This window comes from Panthera tigris, chromosome B3 (assembly GCF_018350195.1).
Source record: "Panthera tigris isolate Pti1 chromosome B3, P.tigris_Pti1_mat1.1, whole genome shotgun sequence".
NCBI classification, from domain to species: domain Eukaryota; kingdom Metazoa; phylum Chordata; class Mammalia; order Carnivora; family Felidae; genus Panthera; species Panthera tigris.
The window spans coordinates 74,626,294-74,644,256 of NC_056665.1; the positions used below are offsets into that span (position 1 = coordinate 74,626,294).

At 45.6% G+C, this 17,963-nt stretch overlaps 1 pseudogene; it reads right to left on the minus strand.

Annotated features, from left to right (window-relative positions):
* Window positions 1-642: 642 nt before the first annotated feature.
* LOC102958244 lies at window positions 643-1,009 on the minus strand (annotated as a pseudogene).
* Between the last annotated feature and the right edge of the window lie 16,954 nt (window positions 1,010-17,963).

Below are 17,963 nucleotides of genomic sequence, written 5' to 3' on the forward strand. Positions count from 1 at the left end.
AAATGGGGAGGAGAGGCAGGCACCCTGATCCACTCCTGACACCCTGGCCGTGAAGGGGGAGAAAGAACAGTTGCAGGAAACAAGTCCAGCACTAAAGGGAGTCTGGCTTCCAGAGCTCTTCTTGGTGGGGACTCTGAGCTGCTGTCACTTCTGAAATCAGATTGTCAAACTGATGGAGAGAGTGGTAAGCAGCACTTCAGGTACTTCCGAGCAGAGCAGTAGATGTTATCTGAATCCTGCACACATCTGTCATGACACATTTCCCTGCAGTCACCGAAATGGCTCTTGGCTGAGGCTCCTGGGTGGCTCAGTTGGTTAAGCATCTGTTTGGCTCAGGTCATGATCTCTCCACCTGTGAGTTTGAGCCCCACGTCAGGCTCTGTGCTGACAGCTTGGGGCCTGGAGGCTGCTTCAAGTTCTGTGTCTCCCTCTCTCTCTGCCCCTCCCCTGCTCACATTCTGTCTCTCTCTCAAAATAATAAACATTAAAAAAATAAAAAAAAATAAGTGGCTCTTGGCTTAGTAGAGTCCTGGCACCCCTCCTTCCTAATAAGCAGGATGTTTGGTGAGGACTACTCAGGCCCATGTCTTCTGTAAACATTCTTCTCTCTTCAGGTTTGATAGTTTCCTCTTTATTTGCCAATCAGCAGCTAGTTCTCATCCATGTTGCCTGTAGATTTTTCACAATGGTGACAGGTACACAGTTAACAACGTATAGAGCCTGTCCGGTGCATCTGCTTCCTCATTACGGACAACTGCACATGAGTCAGGTATGGAACATTCCTTATTCCTTTGGCCCAGACAGCTTTGTTGAGCCTTGTGTCAATGCGCACATCTGGACTTCCCATCTCCTTTATGGCAAGTTTCTGGATCTCTTTCAATGCATGAGGGCCATGGTTCTTGAAACCCACCCCATGGACGTGCTTGTGAATGTTAATAGTGAATTCTCTGGTCACTACCTCGCTGATGGGAGAATAGCCCTTCTCGCCACCCTTCCTTGTGGGAGCCATTCTGCTGGGCCCAGGTTGGAAAGCTCACTTCAACAATTAAAAAAAAAAAAATTTTTTTAATGTGTACTTATTTTTGAGAGAGTGAGCGTGAGTGAGGAAGGGGCAGAGAGAGAAGGAGACACAGAATCTGAAGCAGGCTCCAGGCTCTGAGCTGTCAGCACAGAGCCCGATGTGGGGCTCAAACTCACGAGCTCTGAGATCATGACCTGAGCTGAAGTCAGATGTGTAACTGACTGAGCCGCCCAGGCGCCCCTGAGGAAATCTTTTGAAAACATTTTCACACAGACTGGCCTGATGGCTTTCACTGAAGTGAGAAACAGTCAATTATTCATTCAACTAGTTAGGAGATGGTTACTAGTGGTGCTGGTTGGGGCCCTCCAAGAATTGGGCACTGAGATGGGATGAAATGAGAAAGATTTATTAGGGATATGCCTGAGGGGAAGGTGAGAGGGGACCAGAGGAGACTGTGAGAGTCATTCTGAGGCACAGTTCTCGTGCCAGTGGGGGAGGGGAAGGGAAAGTTGGGTGGAGGCATCCTAGATCCCTGTGCAGTTGAAGGAAGTCTGGCAAGGCTGTTGGGAGTCCCCAGTCAAAGTCAGCTGTCAGAGGAGCCTGTATCTCCCTGGAACAGACCTGCCTCGGTGTCCCTGCTCTGCTTTGCCTTTGGCCAGGAGAAGCCCAGGGCAGGTGTGGCCTCTGCACAACACAGTGAAGGGCTGAAGGCAGAGCTCTGAGAGGCACAGTTCCAGTGAAATGATCAAGTGGGTTTCACATTTAGAATGATTCTTGGGAGATTTTGAAAAAAAATTTTTTTTAAGTTTATTTATTTATTTTGAGAGAGAGAGAGAGAGCACATGTGCACATGAGCTGGGGAGGGGCAGAGAGAGAGAGGGAGAGAGAGAATCCCAAGCAGGTTCAACGTTGTCAGTTTAGAGCATAACGTGGGGCTCGAACTCAGGAACCGTGAGATCATGACCTGAGCTGAAGTCGGACGCTTAACTGACTAAGCCACCCAGGTGCCCCTGGGGAGATTTGTGAAAAAGAAATTCTGCTAGGAAGATCTTTTGCCATTTCCTGTTAGAAGTCTTCCTCCCTATTGGATGTTTATGCTGGAGAACACTGACTTATCACACGGCTGGCTTGGCAACTCCTCATCTTCTAAGATGCCTGGGGTCTGGGGGCAGCTGTGTGTGAACCCCCTGGATCAGAATGGAAGGTTGTAACTCCACCAACCTTAACCCTCGCACCATGTTCACCGAGTGCCTATCATATTGGGGATGTGATGACTACAGAATGGCTCCATTCTGATCATGTCATTTACCCGAGGGTGCGAGGGGCAGGGTCAGAACTGGAAAGCAGGGTTCCCGACTCCCAATCCAGTACCTCATTCAGTATCATTGGATGACACTTCATTTCCTCCTTCCCTTCTCATTGTTTGGGGTTGGTTTGTTCCCCTGCAGACTTTAACCTGCCTTGTGACTTCACCCCAGCACTCATGTGTCTAGGAAGAATGCTTGCTGGTAGTGTAGTGGGAGGGCTCTGTTTATATCATGTCACCTCATCTCGGTACCTGGCTTCACTGTTTCCTACTTGTTAGAATCCTGACCCCTTTCTCCCTGGCCTCAGTGTCCTTTCTTGGTTCCCACCGTGAACCTTGAGTTACACTGGGCTCTCTTCCCTTGCCTCAGAGTCCCACTGGGCAGGTCGACCAGGAGCTGTCTCCACACTAGCTGGGCCTGGGGCCTGCCCCCTCCTTGTGCTAAGGGACCCATCCAGGAAGGTTGGGGCTTGTGGCTTGGCCACGTATGGAGGGGAGAATCGTGGATGTGCATGAACAGGCTTTTGAGTTCAGTGGTCCTCAGATGCCTTCCAACCCAGAACCCGTGTACCTCTAGAGCTCTATTCATAGCAGGAATATACACTTCCACATGGCACTGAACTAAATTAGAGAAAATGCATTGACTGTGGACAGGGTTGGGAGTAGTTGATTAATTAGGGCCTATCTCATGCATCCCAGCACACTTCACTGCTCCTGCTGTTGCTGGACATTAGCATTCCACTGTTGCAGAGCTTTAAATAGTACCTGTTCCCCTGAAGGGAAACTTCAAGGTCTGTTTATTTGCTAAGGGCTAAGATTTTCCCCAGGGGATAAAGTGCTAGACTGTCAGCTAGACCCCGGGAGACTGTGTTTACACAGTTCTTGCTTTGGCCAGGCCAGGTAAGGCTTAAGTCTGGAAAGTGTATGTGGCGATGGCAGGACTCCATGTGTGCAGAGCCTTTTCACACTCAGCCCTTCACTTCATCGTAAATCCATCTTGAGTGGTTGGCAGGGCAGATGATGTTATCCCCATTTTGCATGAAAAGCATCATGCTTTCAGCGAACATGTTTTGGGTACTTACTAAGGTTTTCTTAATATTTACTGAGTGCTCACTACATCCCAGGCACAGGCCACTTGCTGTCTCATCCAACGTCCAAAGTCACCCAGTGACACAGCTGCTACGGCTAACCCCATCAGGCGGATGCAGAAATGGAAGCCCAGAGAGGCGATGAGATTTACCCAGGACACGAGTGAATGGCAGAACTGAGGTCTGAGTTGTGCAGTCCGCCTCCAGGCCCTGGGGTGTTCAGCTGCACTGACAAGCATTCTGTTCAGTATGGGAGCCAATGAGTACTCAGTTACAGCTGAGGAAGGCCCCGAGGGAGAGGTAGCATGTGCCATGAGAAAATAAAAGAGGGCTCCCAACTTGGCGTGGGGAGAAGGAAGGCTTCCCCGAGGATGTAACATTTAAATGCAGGCTCAAAAGAGGAGTGGGGGCAAGATGGGGGTGGGGGAAGGTGGGAGAGAGGCCAGGCAAAGGCCCAGGCAAAGGCCGAGGGGAGACCAGGACCTGCCCCCAAGGACCTGGAAGAGCCTGCTCTCTTTGCTGAGTGAGCAGCGTGGGGCAGCGGACGGAAACGAGGTGAAGGAGGTCAGCAGAGGTAGGATTTTGCAGTCCACACTGAAGACTGGACTTGGTCTAAGAGCACTGGGAACCAGCTGAAGGCGGGGTGAGGGCTTCTCAGAGCACACTGTGGCTGGGAGCAGAGAGGATGGAGGCACAGAGTGGGGCCCGGGATCGGCAGACTCGTACAGTTACAGTCCTGCTGGGGAAAGAGTGGAGATGGGGAGAAATGGGTGAGCTCGGTGAGCTTTGGGAGGGAGAGTTTGTGCTGACACACACTCACGGACTCTCCGTGAGCACTGGCAAGAAGGACAGATTGTAATGCAACATTTATACAAAGCACTCCTTCAACAATGAAGCCAGTCCTAAAATCATTCATTTTTTTTTATTTGCGAACAGTATTAAATTAGGACAGGAATGAAAGGTGGGATGGGGTGAGACCTTGCCTATGGGGATCGTCCCTTCTGGTTGCCATCATTTCTTCCAAAGGAAGGGGACAAACTCTTCCACACCTGGAGAGGACTTAGAACTATTCCTCATGAGGGGTCAGAGGATCCTGGAGGTGTTTGAAGGACACAGCAAAAAGGGAAGATTTCTAACTGTGTGTCTGCGTGTGTGTTTCCGAGTCTCTGTGTGTCTGCACTTGAAGCCAGTTTGCAAAATCGGATCACAAAACTCCTGTGAGAAGTGCCAGGCAGTGTTTCTAGGTAGTTGGCATAGCCCCTATGAAAGGAAATAAATTCAGCTGCTTACATGCACTTAAAAGATGTGCTTAAAAATATGTACCTGAATTTACTGGATGTTTTGCCATTGGGTAGCTATAACCTGCTCTAAATTTTGTTCCAACCTGGCCCCCACAGGTTGCTCTGTCCTCCAGCTGTTATTATATGCTGACTAATGATAAAGTGGGTCACTCGTTATAATTTTCCCGTAGCCTCACGTTTGTGGTTGTTTTGAGCCCTTCCTTCCAAGTGGTAAAAGATCATTGGTTGCAGTTCCTCGAACTCTCCTTCTTTCATCCCTCCTTTCCTTGTGTAGCAATAGCAGCTGTAGAATAAGCCTGGAGTAGCACACCCTGCTAGGAGATGCTACCAGGTGCAAACAAAACATTATTAGCACCCAAGTTTGAGGCATTTGATTCTGGAAAGTAACTACCTATTTGATACACCAGAAAGGGAGACAAGGCATTTGACTTGAAAGAAAATAACAATGTGAGTCAGCGTCTCTGGCAGAAGCTCTTGCCTCTTGAATGGTATTGTCCTCATGCCTGAGAGCAACTAACCCATTAGACAACTGAAGGTCGCCTTGACCTTCACTGCATTAGAGCATCGGATAGAACCCAGTGAGGCCCAAAGATGAGCAAATAGAGCACGAAGCCCGTAGAGCCTGCCAGATGCCTGAAAACATTTTTTTGAAAGACTCCTTCATTGTGAAGTTTCTCCAAGAAATTTGATCTGCTCAGTTCCTTAATAAATCACCCTGTACTTTCTCAGTGGACAACGTGGACAATATTTACTTGATTTGAATAAATGACTACCAACGTGCATAAGGAAGCTTCTCTTCAAAGTGCATCAATTGATTAATGACTTGGGCAAGAATCACTTCACGGCTCTTTGCTGCATTATTAGTCATTTTGTAATAATGGCTTTTTGTCACTTTAAAATGCAATTTTCTTTATAACTCAGTTATGGTCGCGTGTGTTTGGAAAGGTTAGCTGGTGACTGTGTGATTATACTCACCCTGTGACCATTTGGTGACTTTGGCTTTGCAGGAAAAATTTACAAAACTTTTGGACAGCATGCCCTTGAAGAGCAGTGCCCGGTGATACGCAGAGCTATAGGGCTGGGTGAGCCCGTAGATCTTTTCCTGCACAAGTCCCTGAAGTTATGGAGGAGGAAACCGAGGTACGGGGGTGATATGAGGGCTGCCCTCCCCAAATCGGCCCAAGTTTCTCAGTTGCCTCCGCTGTGCCTCTACTGTGCTAAGTGCTGGGGAAACACATGGCTTTAGTCTCAGGCTCACCCTCTACTAGGGGAGATAAGAGCTGGCAACAGGCAAACATTTAAAGACAGCATATGGCAACATATCAAATGTGAGCAACTGGGGCCCCGACTAATGTAATGCGCTGTGCTTTAGAGCCATGCTGCACATCACGGTCACTCGGTAGGCCAGGTTGGAAACAGAGCAAGTGTTGAGGCAGAGCAGAACTGTGAGAGCATCATCCCGGGGGACAGTGGAAAGCAGGCCATACGCAGCTTCAGTCTAGGTCGTGTATGGCAGGAGTGCCGGAGGATCAGAGGGCAGCCCATTGAGCTTAGAACCACGGTGACAGTAAGGAGTAAGGTCAGGAAAGCCAGAGCGTTCCTTCCCCACAGAGCTTCTTTCCTGCTCACTCTGGCAGCGGCAGCGTCTTTCCGAAACGGGGCCGGTACAGCTCGGGAGTTAAGAACCCAGGTTTCAGAGCCAGATGGGCTTGAATCCTGTCATGGTTTGACTTTGAGCAAGTTGTGTCACTTAAGTTTCATTTCTGTAACTGTAAAATGAGAATAATAATTAGTGACTGCCTCATATAATTTTGTGAAGATCAATTGAGATAATGCATGGAAGTAAAGCACACAGCACAGTCTGACATAGAGCTATGCTTATTATAAGGATCTATTATTAATATACCCAAATCAACTATGCTGTTAGCACAGTTGCCGATAGCAACGAGAGAGAGAGAGTGAGTATATGTTTCCATTTACTGTACTGTGGCTATTTTAGCCATCGAGGAGAGACCTGGATTATGGAATCCAATTGGTTGTACAATGAACAGCTCTTTAAATGGCCAAAATAACAAATGGTGTTAAGGTGGAAACACAAAGAACAGTTCATTTGTAAGTGGCCCTCTAAGTAGTCTGTTAGGGGTTTACCTGTTTCTTTTTTTTAGACTACATTTCCCAGAGTCCCTCACAGGTAGGTGCAGATCATGTGACAGGCTATCAGCCAATAAGATGTGGGAAGGAAGATGTACTCTACTTCCAGGTTGAACAAAACACGGTATGATCCCCCCCACTCTCTCCACTCTTCCTTCTTCCATGGTCTCGTGTTCCAGATGGTAAAGCTACTAAATGGAAAGATCACATATCCCTGAGTCACTGCTTGTAATAGAGCCAAGGAAGGGAGTTGCCCAGACTTTACTGAACATTGCATGAGCCCGAATAAATTTTCACTATGTTAAACCTCTGAGATCTGGGGAACATTGTAAAAACTAGTTTTAATTACATTTACTTGCAAACTGGCCAAATGGAACCATTCGAAAGCAAAAAATAGAAAGATAACAAAAATGTTCCCTCCCAAATCATTCAAAAGCCATGTTTAATATCACTTTTATTAATAAAATGTACAAGCCATATTTAACTTGGCAAAAAAATTGTTATATTGTTAGATTGTTTCTTTTTGAATTTTCTGTTATCCAAAAACTATTATTTATTATTATTTTTTAAAAATAATGCTCTAAAGGTGGCATTCTGACTCAGGTCCAAGAGCTGGGTATATGCTTAATTGTTGCCAGAAAATGTGCTTCATCATATGCTGCTAGGTGGGAAAAAAAATCGTGTTTCCAAAAAGTAAGGATTGATCCCACACGAAAAAATTACATTGTCAATAGTGATGTCTCTCATGGTGGTGGGGTTGATAGGCAAGTAATTCTTTTCCATATGCTTTATTATATTTTCTAAATCTTCCACAATCAGCATGTATAAATTGTAAACAAAAAGATAAAAAGCCATTTAAAAAGGGTTCTTTAAAATTTATTTTATTCTTTTAAGCCCTTCATCCTTTTAAGCATCAGTAACCCCTGAAATTACTAGAAAAGGGAAAACAAAACAATAACAAAAACAGATTATTCACATAATAGATTTTGGCAGCAAAACCTGTGAAGGACAGAGATTTGAAGGAATAGGCTCTGGTGAGCTAATCATGTCATTACTGCAAGTTTTGGGGAGGAAACACACACGTGAGCTGGTGGTGCTGGGGGCATGTTCAAAAGGTTCTTACGCTGAAACAGCAGAAAAACCTTGGCTGGAAATACTTAACATTTGCTTTGGAGAAGCAACAGTGAGGAAAAGTTCCCAATAAGAAAGACACTTCTGGGGCCATTTCTTTAAGAGCCCTATAGCGGGCCTGTCATTCGAAGGGTCAGCCCACTCTGCCTACCACCGCCCCACGTCCTCGCCTGATCTGCCCTTATGTCTGTGTTGTGGGGGGTCATTAGTGAGGGGGCAGCCCCTCCATCTTCCTTAGGTTCTGGTAGAATTAAGATGGGAGATCAGAAGACATCAGATCCTTTTTTTTTTTTTTTATAGTCGGACATTTTATTTTTTAAAATTAAATCCAAGTTGATTAACATATAGTGTAATAATAATTTCAGAACTAGAATTTAGTAATTCATCACTTACATGTAACACCCAGTGCTCATCCCAACAAGTGCCCTCCATAATGCCCCTCACCCCTTTAGCCCTTCCCCCCCACCCAACACCCCGCCAGTAACCCTCAGTTTGTTCTCTGTATTTAAGAGTCTCTTATGGCTTATCTCCCTCTCTGTTTTTGTATTATTTTTGCTTCCCTTCCCTTATATTCATCTGTTTTGTTTCCTAAATTTCACATATGAGTGAAATTATCTATTGGAAGACATCAGATGCTTTTTTCAGCATTCCTCAGTACTCTACCTTTCCAAATTCAGTTTCATGAGTCCTCGTAAGATTGCCCCCTTGATTACAGAAATCATAGAAATAGGATTTGAAAGAGCATGCACTTGTAGTTAGAAGATCTGAATTCTCTCACCTGCTTTTGGTGTGACTTTAATCAAGGTTTTTAATCTTTCATTTAAAAAGATGACAAGAACAAATTTGTCAACCACGCATTTGTCTGTGAGAAAGAAGACACAGGTGCGCCTTGTATTTCAACTGGGGAAGCATGATTTACATCAACTCAGCATTTAGGCCAAACTAAAACTGAAAAGTTTGGAAATCTGGAGTCGACTTATTTTTTTTTTTTTTAAGAGACAGGGAGAGAGAGAGAGGGAGCACAGGTGGGGGAGGGGCAGAGAGAGGGAGACACAGAATCTCAAGCAGCCTCTGCAACATCAGTGCAGAGCCCAATGCAGGGCTTGAACTCAAACCATGAGATCATAACCTGAGCCGAGATGAAGAGTCAGACACTTAATCGACTGTGCCACCCAGGTGCCCCAACCTGGAGAATGTTTAAAGCTGAAGGGTCCCTAGAGATCATGTAGTCCAACACCCATCTCCTCTTTCACTTCCAACTGCGCTGTTAGAGGTGAGGGAAATGAGGCTCAGAGAAGTAAGGGGAATGTGCTTTCTTGGCCTCACAGCTGGTTGGTGTCAGAGCCAGGCTCTGGGTCCTTTCTGTGGTGTCTCGTCCCCTCCCATAGGACTAAGTCCTTGTGGGAGGACCAAGACTTCTCCTGTGACTCTGCCTTGTCTCAGAGCCAATGAAGGTCCAATCGCTGCCCCAAAGGGCCCCAGGGTCTTGTGAGCCTGCAGCAGGTGCAGGTGGCTGGGAGGCGGGTAGTCAGAGCAACCTGAAGAGATAGGCCTTTTCCACTGGACCTGACTCCTTAATAGCTTGACTCTCTAGACCCAGCTTAGGTTTGGCTTTCTCCTACCCCATTTTTATCGAACTGAAGCAGGGCCACACCTGAGAGAGTGTTGAACTTCAGTACACAGTTGCAAAACCATTCATGAGCATTTGCTACGGGCCAGGCGCCATGTTAGGCCTGATGACCCACCCGCGCTTTCTCATTTGATCTTTATAAAACCTCTGCACGTCACTAACATTTGACAAGACTCAAGCTCAGATGGCCCTCTAGACGTTCCTTCTTAGATTAAACTCAGAGTGCCATAGTCAATCCTGTCAATAGATTGGAGCTTGGGGTTGTCTTCCCCACTGATGTGATTTAAATGATGAGGTAACACAAGAGGTGGTGGCGGGGTTTTGGCGGGCAAACCTCCAGCTTCTCTGTGCATTGCAGTTGTTCTGTTGTTCAGTGCTATGTTAGGCATAGCAAAAGAAGCATGTCTCCATATGCCACCCACAAAACACAGGTTTTATATTCTGTGGCTTCAGGATGAAGGGGAAGAATAGAATAGTTCTGGGAAGTTCCTTTCTCCATTGACATCTGCTTTCAATGTGGCGTTTCTCAAGGTACACGGCTGCAGGTGCAATGTGTGATGTTTTCTGCAGAAGCGTATACTCCCATAACCCGGAATATGTCTCTTGCTAGCCTTGGAGCTGAACCTCTCTTGCTACCCTGATGCTGAACCCCAAATCCTCATATTTCCTTTCTTTGCCTTACATATTGAAAAGAGAATGATGTTGGAATGGGTCTCACCTCCAAAACCATCTTAACATTCAGAGAGCTATCACATTACTGAAGCACTCAGAATATATTTCCTAGACTATTTATTTGTAGTGAACCATTGATGGTCAGTCATCCAGTGCCTTTCTTCATGTTTTTGCTAACTTTTTGTTACCTATTTGTGCCTGCCAATGAATACTCAAACTCCTCTCTTTTGTAGTGACCCAGAATTGTCGAAGGTAGATGCTAAATAACTATTTTTAGTGGGGTTAAACAGTGATCTTCCATGGCTATCCATTTACTTCTTAACTTGGATTAGATTTAGGAACATTAGAATCGATGGTGAAGATGGTTTCATCTCATTTCCCAAACCCACTTCCCAGTATTGTGTATATGAGAAAGTCTCAGAGGTTGTGAGCTGCCTGGGGAGCCCAACACATGGGTGGGAGCGCAGGGTCATGACTCTTCAGCCCAGTGCTCTCCCTGCTACAAAGTGCTGCCTCCAGGTATCTCATGGGCAACTTCCACTTTGCTTTCTGGAGGAAACCAGTTTCCATAAAAGAAGTTCAACTACTCTAGGGTGGCCATGCCATGAGAAGCCCAACGCTGCCATCTGGAGAGTCCACATGGAGAACTGAAGCCCCTGGCTGATAGTCTCAGTGGGTCTCAGCTGCCAGCCAAGACCAACTTGCCAACTATTGGAGTAAGCCGTCTTCGAAGTGGACACTCCAACTCCAATCAACCTACCCCAACTGGCTGCACATGGAACGGAGGCAAGCTATGCCTACACAGCCTGCTGAGATTGCAGAATCTTGAACAATAAATGGTAGTGCTGTCTTGGGCTATGAAGTCTTGAGATGACTTTTTAGGTGGAGATAGGTAACCAAAATAGTAGGGCAAAGGCAAAGGGCTGGCCTGTGGCTTGGAGATGTGAAGCTAGGGGGTCTAAAAGCAAGCTCCAGCGCGAAAGCTTAGGAATCCAGGGATAGACCACAGCACTGAATTCAAAACGGGTGGCCAAGAGACATAACACAGAACCTCAGGGAGGGTCTGTATCAGAAATGACACAAAGCAGAAGAACAGGGGACAGGGCCAAGGAGAGGATGCCTGAGGATGGTAAATGAAGCAAGTCAGGGTTTTTTTCCAAGGGTCAGACCAAGAAGAATTTTTAAGGTTTTTTTTTTTTTTTTTGTAATCTTTTATAGGAATTGTTCAAAGAATATGACTAAATCAAGTACAAAAGAAAACATTTCTGAAATATCTGTAATTTTCCCAGGGCCTGGAAGCAGGTGTACATTCCAGACTCAGTGGCGGGGTCAAGAGCTGTCTGAGATACAACACAGGTGAACCTCTGCAAAGCCTTGTTCATGCTGGGTAGGTTCCCAGGAAGTCTTAATGAAAGAGGCAGAACAGGTGAGCAGGACACACTGTAGTGAGTTGTTTATACAGTAAATTAGAAATGGGTCTAATTTCTTGCAAGGGCCCATATAGGCCCAGTCTTTTTGTTATCTTCATAAAGGTTGGAGTTAAAGAACGCCTCTAGGTACTGTTACATAAATACATACTCAGGAGGCACCCTACTCATGTGAAGTTTCTAATACTAAAAAGTTACCAAAAAACAAGTAAGCATCACCTTTTCCAGATTTTTATCTTAGTTGTGTTTATTTCCAATGGTGTGTGCTATGTGGTACGTTAACATAGTTAATACTTAATGTACTATCACCTTAAAGAAGTTGGATTTACTATTCTGCCCACCCCTTGCTTTAATCACACAGTTTACCAGTGTTTAAATATCACCTGTCTGCATTTCTCTATTACTTAAGAATGTGGAACGGTTCTAGTGTCTCAACAAAAGCTATGCTGAGGGTGTTTGCCCCGTTGGTTTTTTTTTTTAGAGAGAGAGAGAGAGAGAAAGGACATGCATGTGTGTGGGAGGGGGTGGGGGAGGGGCTGGTAGAAGGAGAGAGAGACAATCTTCAGCAGGCTCCATGCCCAGCGCAGAGCATGACACGGGGCTTGTTCCCATGACTTTAAGATCATGACCCTAGCCTAAATCAAGAGTCAGACACTTAACCGACTGTGCCACTCAGGCGCCCCTGCCCCATTCTTTAACAGAGCCAAACCTAAGCTAAATCATGGAATGTTCCAAGGGTGTTTCCTGTATCTGCACCCTTCTTGATAATGTGTTGCTTCCTTCCCCAAGGGAGATGGGAACGTCACGGCCCCCAATAAATAGCGCCAGTCCTCCTGTGCCCACCGAAGCACGTGATCCTTCTCAGATCCTTCATGCTCCTCACCCAACCCTTCCTCTGGAACACTAACTCATCCTGATGATGACATGTTATGCGATATGTAAGTTTTTGAGTAATTTTTGACATGGTGAAATGCTCACAATATCCTGTATTTTTAAAAGGATACAAACTCACATCCTATCCACAGTATTAAAAAACGTAATAGGGGTAGACATTTCATTATTTTAATGATTGGCAATAATGTTTCTTCCAGGGGGTACACTACTCTTGCTTTAGAAAATAACTTGATGTGGGGCCCCTGGTGGCTCAGTTGGTTAAGTGTCCGACTTCGGCTTGGGTCATGATCTCATGGTTTGTGAGTTCGGCTTGCGTCGGGCTCTGCACGGACAGTGCGAGTCTACTTGGGATTTTGGCTCTCCTTTCTTTGCCCCTCCTCCGTGTGTGCGCGCGCATGCCCGCACGTGTACTCTCTCTCTCAAAAAAAAAAAAAAAAAAAAAAAAAAGGAACTTGATGTAAGCCCTTGAGTTAGAAGAGAAGACTCAGGGGTTGGAGAGGGGGCAGGAGCCTAAACAAGAGCAGGAAGTGGCTACAGTGCTCTGCATGAGGCCAGGAGCAAAGAAAGAGGGCAAGGGAGGTATTCCCGGACCGAGAGCAGGGCAAATAGTGGCTGGTGGGAATTCTCTGGCAGAAGGAATGGCCAATGGACACTGTAAGAAAGGCCTGGAAAATGCCTCATTTGAAGCTGCTTGCTGCAATGCATACTTCTTGTCCCTCGTCTTCAGCTTACCCCAGGCACAAGTGTCTCATGTGAGCGGGGTTGTGTGTGTGCATGTGTGCGTTGGGGTGGGGGTAGATCTGGTAAAGAGTGGAGATAGCATTTTTGGAGGGAGAATCTGGAACTAAGGACTGACTATGTAAAAGCCAACTCCTCATCTGTCTGCAGAAATCTGGGGGATTTCTTCAAGTTGTGGAATGGAGTTTGCATCCATTTATTTAGGTCTCAAGATGTATAATTATTTAGCTGGAGAGGAGAATCAAATGTTCAGATTAGTTATCTCATGCCGGGGGTAATTTTCCTCATTAGAGTTTTCTACAATGAGCATTTATTATTATGATGAGAAAATACTCTTTTTAAAAGTGTACTCAATTCTGAGCCTCTCTGGTTTTAGCCATCAAGTTGGGAAGGATTTAACAAATCAATCTCATAGTGACCGCTAATGACTAATCATGAATGAGGCAATGTGTGCAGGGGCATGCGTATTTTAGCAGAGGGCTCCTGGAGACTCTAATTCTATAAAACAGAGGAACATCATTTCAACCAGAGTAAGAAAAACATGATTCAAACCACTCAGCTCCATATTCTGCCTATGTAAAGATTAATTTTTCCCTTTAGCTAAAAATGTGGATAAGCATTGGAATTTGAAGGAGGGGAATTATATTTCATGGAGACGTTTGAGAAGAGAAAAAGAGCTCCCCAAGGCATACAGACACTTTTACCTGTGAAAATCCTGGCTCTGTTTGACAGAAATGGCACTAATATTTTTCTAGTGGGTCTTGAGCTATCATGAATTGTTTTGTTTTGGAACTTTTTTTTTTATTAGACATTGGAAACATTACTTTTTTTCCCATCCAGTGTGGATACAACCCCAAATAGGGTGAAGCCCAGAATTTGTGGATGTATGTTTCATGGGAGGGAGGGGTCATTTTTATGTTCCCCAGCTGCATTTGTAGGACTCAAGGCAAAGCCTGAGACTTAGAAAAAGATATAATAATGACTAAGTATAGCTACTATTAGTGTTTGCAATGTGATAGCGCTTGTTCTAAATATTTTATTTTCTTACCCATTTTCATTTTGAAAGTTCTAACTCTCTTAGAAGTCACTCAATTAATGGAAGGGATGAATGAAGAAAACGGAGGAGAGAGACAGAGAGGGAAGGAGACAGGGTGTTCCTGTGTGGAGGTTGGTCTAGTCTCTTAAGTACTTTTCTTTTCCCTTGTTGAGATATAGTAGAGGCCAGTAATTACTTCAGAATTCGTTTGGGGACCCCTTGAAAATGAACGACAGAGATTCTCCATCACGTGAATAAGGAATTGGACTCCTGGCACCCCCATTCCTACCTACACATTAGCTGGATCATTTGGGGTCTCCCTTGCATTTAGCTTCAGCTTGGAAGCTATCCGCTGAGAGGCAGGGCGGCTGAGCGGATCCCAAGAAGAGGCTGTGTCCGCCGCGCGACACAAGAGGGCAGTATTTCAACAGGCCTGAGCTTTCCGACGCATCGCGAGCTGTGCTCGCATTATCTCCAGCAAAAAGCCTGTTGGACTGATTATTTCAGCTCAAGAATTTTAGAGTCCAGGGGAGGATGCATTTTAATGACTCCAGGGAACGGATCAAATTAAACACATTATCCCGGATTTTCTTCCCTCGCCTGCTCTCACCCGCCTTCTCCGCGACGTCTGTCGGCGCAGCGTGGGCCCCAGCCGCAAGCCCCGGATCAGCCCCTCTGCAGAGCCGCAGCCCGTGCTAAAAAACGTAGGGCCTCCGCAGCTTGTCTTGGCGCAGATCCTCCAAGGTCACCTTCCAGCAGAATAAACTTAGGAACTGTAGGAAGTTGTGTGCCTGGCCACCAGGTCTGCAGCTGTGCGGAGAAAACAAACCCAGACCCCAAAGCTGGCACAGGCTACAGGGGGCGACACACTGTTCTTTACATATAGTATCTATAATTCCCCAAGAGCCAGCAAGAATAGTAGTATTGTCTTGTGGTAGATGAGGAAACAGGTTAAAAAAATGTTTTCAAGGTCATGAAACTAGTAAGTGCTGAGCTGGGACTCACTCCAGAATGTCTGGTCCCAAAGCCTGGAGCATGCATAGTATCTCCCCAGAGTTAAGTCCCATTTCTCTTACCCCTGTAAGTATCCTGTGACACTTGGCCGGAACATGAGGTCACACATCAAAGGGCTTCCATGGTTGGGGTGATGGTGTTGGTGTAGAGGGTCAGGCTGCTTTGTGCATCTTGAGTGTGAACTTCCAAGTTCTATTTATCCTCTGTCCTATGCAGCTCTTGGAATCATCTGGCATTTAATGGGTGCTCACTGATGCACAGGACAACTTGATTGGATTTAATTAAATTCTTGGCCCCTTGGGTTATTTGGCAGATTTGACAGATTTACTCATGATTTGAAAGAAGTTTGTTTCTGTCTCACCTTTATATAGAAGTTCTTTCTGTGGAGCTTCTTGTTAAAACACTCTCAGAAACCCACAAGTAAGTCTTGTAATTGCTTTCTCAGCTTTCTTCTCACTGATAAGATATGAGTGATTTTTTTTTTTAAAGGCAGCACTAACTAATCAATCAAAACAAACAACTGTAATCTGATTTTAGAGCAATCTGCATGATAAGAGTTGGCCAAGGAGAAATAATTTCCTATCCCGGTGGGATAACATGCAAATGAAATTTCAACTACAGGCTCCCTCGCCTCACAGAATGTCAGAGAAGGAGGTGCCAAGCAGAACGTGTTTATGAATGGGAAAGCCAGTGGTGTTATATTTTCTCTTAGGTTATTCTCAATCTCGTTTTCATAAGGAACAAAACAGCTCTAAACATTTCTAAATATTTCACTCCATATGGCCCAAATCCTAAACTTAAAAATATCTACCCACTGCCCACAGAAAGGTTTTTAAAAGGGAAATAATTGATTTTATTGGACAATTTCCTCAGGAAAATTTTTCCAGGGGTAAAAATCTGGGCTGCCCTCTCAGCAGTGGAGCTGTGTTTACACAAAGGCTGGACAGTTATTATATTAGCCATGTCATGGACAATAATTGCACTTGGTGGAAAGCTGGACCAGAGGACCCCCTAAGGAAGGTTCTGCTGACTCCTTACAAAATCCTTGTAAATGAAGCACATGAGTGGTGATTGCCCTTTAATCGTTAAAAAAAAATTTTTTTTTAACTTAAAAAATTTTTTTATTGTTTATTTATTTTTGAGAGAGAGAGACAGAGTGCCAGCAGGGGAGGAGCAGAGAGAAAGGGAGACACAGAATCAGAAGCAGGCTCCAGGCTCTGAGCTGTCAGCAAGAGCCCAACGTGGGGCTCGAACTCACAAACAGTGAGAACATGATCTGAGCCGAAGTTGGACACTCAACCGACTGAGCCACCCAGGTGCCTCTGCCTTTGACCTTAATAAAATTCATTATATTATCTTGTGAAGAGCCAGGACCAGTGACCAGTGACCTCCTCCACTGTGTCAGAGGGCTCATCCACCTTCCCCAGACCCACTTTCCGACTCCTGCAAGCCAGAACTGGCCACAGGCTGTGAATAAATACTTCAGAGAAGAACGAGGGAAAACTACAGTCGTTAAAAATGGGTCACCACTAAGAGAAATGGGTTAGGACACAGTAGATGTACCTAAAATGAGCAAGCTCTATAGCTGTTCTTACTATCTTGAAAACCAGCTGGTACATGACAGATGCAATTGTATCAGCTCAAATCCTATAATTCTTTCTTTCAGCGGTGAGCCTAAATGCTGTCCCTCCAGCAAGGGAATGGCGAGGCTGATACACACCGCTCCTCCGAGGCCTGCAGACCCCTGCAAGTTTGTGGTCGCCGCTGGATGAGGGGAGCAGCTGACCCCCACACAGAACAGCGCCATCATCTTTCCCCTTGCCTGTTTGACCAATATTTCTTCAGTGTCGACTATGTGCCAGGCAAGGTGCTTGGGATACGGCAGTGACAAGGAAGATGAGAGCTTATATTCTAGTGGAGGAGACAGACAGCAAAAGAATGAATACATTAGAAAATAATAGCAATAATTGCTATGAAGAAAATAAAACATGAAGGTGGGAAAGTGAGGTCTGGTAACTTCTTGAGGATGGCTGGTGAGAGAGGCCTCTTGGAGGGGTGGCCTGAAGGTTGAGGAAAAGCCAGCCAGGTACAAGTCTGGGCAAGAACATTCCAGGCACAGGAAACAGCAGGTTGGAAGACAAAAAGGAGGAAAGCTTGGTGTGCTTGAGAAACATAAAGACCAGTGTCCTGCATGAGGGAGATGGTGGTATGACATCAGGTCAGAGGGAGAGGCAGCTGTACTAGAACTCGAGAGTGGTTGAATCCTGACCCCCGTCTTGGACTGTGTAGATCCAGCCCCAGTCGTATGGATAAAGGACATATCTGGACAGCCACAGCTGCTGAACCTACTGCTTGATTTGAACCTTTCAGGGTACTATTAGGATCCAGCCATAATTACTGTTGGCAGGAATGCCCCACATTCTCTCAGAACGATCCCTCACGTGCAAGCCTTGAATCTGAAAAGTCAGCTGGGGGAAAGAACCACTCGTGTCCTCCATCAACTTTGAAAACCCCTCCAGCATCCATTTTCTCTGATTGTAAGTGCAAGTATGCC